The following is a 4,648-nucleotide window of genomic DNA, read 5'->3' as shown; positions in this document are numbered from 1 at the left end:
AAATCCAATCTATAATTGATATGCATATCAAGAACATTTTAATGTAGATAAGTGTCACAAATCAACTTAATCAATATGCATATCAGTAGCAAAATCATGTTAAAGATATGTGATGAATACCGCTTTTAACTCAAGATCATTTAGACGATTCTCCTTGATTTTCTCTCTATGATTTGATTCTGCAATCTTCTTTTTGTTTCCTTGAACCACTGGGAAAATAGGAGAAGCATTCTCCTAGTTCTTTTGCAGCCTCTCGTCTCCTAGTGGCTTTGGGAAGTTGTGTGTTGAATGAGAATAGTCCAATATACTTACAATCTCCCCCTTTGGGCATTCCCATTCAACACACAACTTTTCATCATTTATCCTGCAGATAAGATTTTACAGACATTACAACCGATAATCAAAACTCAACTTAGAACATAGTAACCAAAAGAGAGACCAATAGGTGTTACTTGGATTAAGGAATCAGTTTCCATCCTTTTCCAGATCCAAGTGACCAAAATCAAAACCAATACTTAACAAGTAAAATAAGCATCCAAATAGTTTGTGCTTATGCACTTACAACCGAAATAACATTTTGTTTATCAAAAGTTAAAATGCAGAAAATAATGATAGATATAGATAAAAAGTTTGTTTTTACTTCTCCCCCTTTGAATGGGAAGGCACATTAAACTCCTCCAGTAGCTTGGTCACGGTATCTTGAAACTCCTCGCTGTCCATGGAAGCAGTGCTGTCCTCCGGGGCTTCTTCCTCCTTGACTGCTGTGGATGGACCAGGAGTGCCAAAACCAGGAGGGTGGTGCTGCATGTTCCGGACTTCTCTGGTGAGGGTGGTCAGAGCATGATGAGTGCGGACTAGAAGGGAATGCATGTCGTCCATGTCGTTAGTGAGGCAAGCGATCAGCCAGTCAGCCACCAGGACAGAATCACGAACAGTACTTTCCAGAGAGACAGGAGGAGGAGATGCATGAGAAGGCTCGCCAGTGGGAGTCGAAAGAGATTGACGGAGAGGAGGGCTGCGGCTGCGTTCGCGATGCATGCCAGGGTGGAGGACTCCGGCTCTGGCAGCAGCCTGGCGACCCTTCTCAGGAGGGGGAAGACGCCGGTGTCCACCAAGGCTGGTGGTGATCTTAGTGCGAACCATGATGAAAGAGGAAGAATGGGAAAAACCTGCACACTTAGACAAACCAAAGTGAAATCCGAGAGAGACAGGACAAACTGTATATATATCGAACCAGTAGGGTGAGAGAAAGCGAAGAGACAAGCCAGTTGGAGGTAGCGTCTCCAAGAAGGAGAGGAATTATTACAAGTTATTTTTCCGAGATACACGCATGCAAATAACGTCTCCCCCTCAACCTAGGCTTAATCAGTAAGGAAATTAAGGGCAGTCAGATGGCAATTAATTAGAGGGAGACCAAGAGAAACAGATTCTCGTAATCTGCAAGTATATCACACAATCTATTCCCCTGCTAAGTATCAAAGCAATTAATGCATTTGTCATAATGGAAGAAGAAAAGATAGCATAGAATAATCACAGAGAGCACCAATTTGGTAGTGAAGAACATATTTCATAGCATCAATCATGATGTACTCTATCAACAAATAGAATTGGTACTCATGATTAGACCTTAAGAAGTAAACCTGTGACAGAAGTGAGTATAAGCAGTATATGGGACTTAGAAACAGGTTTAGTGACCGAAAGAAGTAGTAAAGGAGGAGAACTGGATATATGGACCGGGCTCAGATGGTCTCCTAGTAGAGATAGGAAACATTGTTCCTAAGATATTAATGTAGATGAGTCATGGACTTCTTTACTTTTGAACAGCACAAACTCCTGTAACAAGACACATCCCAGTAGCTCCCAGACCAGATAATCTTAGGGTACTAAGCATTACAAGGATGCTCCATGGAGAGTATCTTGAGTGGCTGTGTGTAGTTTTATAATGTTTGTACGTAGGTCACCAACCAACTCGTTTCTTGCAAACCATGGAAAGTTCACCACAACCATGGCCTGATTACTTTGAGAGGAGGAATATATGTATCCATTCTCATTTCTTACAAACCCTAGAAAGTTCACCACAACTAGGATCTGATTACTTTGAGAAGAGGGAAGGAACCAGTTGAGCATTGTAAGCAGTTCTCCTACTCGACCAATTCTATCAGAACAATAAACAAGAAGCATGCCACCACATACAACTATAAGTGAAGTGCGTAACTGAGTTATCTTAGTAAGTGTTAACGTATGTGACCGAGGGGTCTAATTAACGATAAGTAAAGAGAGAGAGAGAGAGAGAGAGAGACACACACACACACACACACACACAAGAAGTATAGTGGTTCGTCTCCCGCCTTAGCGAGAGACTACGTCCACTTGAAAGCTTAACTAGTGTGTTTGGGCCTTGCGGCCCAAGAGGATTACATGAGATGTAATGGGATGTTGTTCTAAGTGGGAGGAGAGTTCCTTTTATAGGTGAAGGAAGCCATCTCCTTTACATTTTCTTAGATGTGGGATGTAGAAATCACTATTCTAGTCTAGAAAGCATGTTGTGAAGGCAACTTTGCAAGGCCGGGAAGGTGGCTTCCCGGCGACATATTTGCCACTTTCGGATACCGTAGCGTAGCTTGAACATAGGGCTACAAGATGTATGTCTCGGTTGGGCCCTATCATGGCTTGTGGGTGTCCCAAAGAGGGTGTTACTTATGCTTGGTGATGTAGCAAATAGCCTTGCTAGTAGAGGTATCTACAGTAAGTGACTAAGCATGAGTACACAATGATTTGTCCAGAATAAGGCATGATAACAATGGACACTTAACTGAAGATATGTACAAATCACTAGGGATAGTGGTCAATGTGGACTAAGATCACACTTTTCGCTCCCAACAATGGACATACATTATGGGTCCTCAATACCTGGAACATATCCCCAATGCATTTCTCAACAGTTCAAAACCTAGCAGTGTCAAGGGGCTTTGTGAAAAGGTCAGCTAGTTGACTGTCTGTAGGGTCAAAATTGAGTTCAAGTATATTCTGCTCCACCAAATCCCTAATAAAGTGATAGCGAAGATCAATGTGCTTCGTTTTAGAGTGTTGAACAGGATTTTTTGTGATGTTAATAGCACTGGTGTTGTCACATAAGATAGACAACTTACCTTGAGCGATGCCATAATCATTCAGCATTTGCTTCATCCAAAGCATTTGTGTGCAGCAACTCCCAGCTGCAACATACTCAGCCTCTGCAGTAGATAGGGAAATGCAATTTTGTTTCGTGCTGTGCCAAGCCACAAGATTGTTCCCAATAAAGAAACAGCCTCCAGAAGTGCTTTTTCTATCCTTTAAGTTTCCTCCCCAGTCAGCATCAGAATACCCTGCAATTTCCACGTTAGTGTCGAATGTATAGAAAATACCACAGTTAACAGTACCTGAAATATATCGGATGATTCTTTTGACGGCTTCCAAGTGTGATTCTTTGGGATTTGCTTGAAATCGAGCGCAAACTCCCACACTATAGGAAATATCAGGTCGACTGGCAGTAAGATACAGCAAGCTTCCAATCATGCTTCTATAGAGAGTGGAGTCGATTGATTTTCCATGCGGATCTTCGCTCAGCTTAGTAGTGGTGCTCATGGGATTGGTAACCACTTTCTTTGATTCAACGGCAAATTTATTGATGAGATTCTCAGCATATTTGGTTTGAGAGAGAAAGATACCTGTGTCAAGTTGCTTTACTTGCAGTCCAAGGAAAAAGGTTAGCTCACCACACATGCTCATTTCAAATTCACTTTCCATGACAGATTGAAATTCATTGAGAATATATTTAGATGTAGAACAAAAAACCATGTCATCAACATACACCTGAGCAATGATAAGATCATTTTTAACTTGTTTTACAAATAATGTTTTATCAATTGATCCTCTCGTGTACCCTTTTCCCACAAGATGAGTGGAAAGCCTTTCATACCAAGCTCGTGGAGCCTGCTTCAATCCATACAAGGCTTTCTTGAGTCTGTATACATGGTCCAGGTAATGTGGATCTTTGAAACCTTGAGGTTGTTCCACATAAACTTCTTCCTGCAATATCCCATTTAGAAAGGCAGTTTTGACATCCATTTGAAACAGTTTGAACCTGAGATGACAAGCCACAGACAGAAGTAATCTCACAGATTCTAATCATGCAACAGGTGCAAAAGTTTCATCAAAATCAAGACCCTCAACCTGTGAATAACCCTGTGCCACTAACCTAGCTTTGTTTCTGATTACATTCCCTTTTTCATCACTTTTATTTCTGAAGATCCACTTGGTGCCTATTACATTACAATTTCTAGGTCTTGGAACCAAGTACCACACATCATTCCTAGTGAATTGATTTAATTCTTCCTGCATAGCACTAATCCAGTCATCATCTAATAAAGCTTCCTTGATATTTTTTGGTTCAATTAGAGACACAAAGCCAAAATGAGAAATGACATTCATACAGAGAAGATTTTCAGTGATAAAACATAATAATGCATTCCCTTGACTTACCTCATCCTGACTTACCTATGTTGCAGCTTGCCTCCTTGTTGTCAGTCCATCAGATACATGCCCAATGATATCCTGATTAGAATGGTCTTTTTGAACTTGCTTGAAGCATCTTCTCATGGTAGGAGCT

Source organism: Rosa rugosa, chromosome 3, assembly GCF_958449725.1.
Source record: "Rosa rugosa chromosome 3, drRosRugo1.1, whole genome shotgun sequence".
Taxonomy (NCBI): domain Eukaryota; kingdom Viridiplantae; phylum Streptophyta; class Magnoliopsida; order Rosales; family Rosaceae; genus Rosa; species Rosa rugosa.
The sequence above is the reverse complement of the archived record's forward strand: the minus strand, read 5'-3'. Positions refer to the sequence as shown.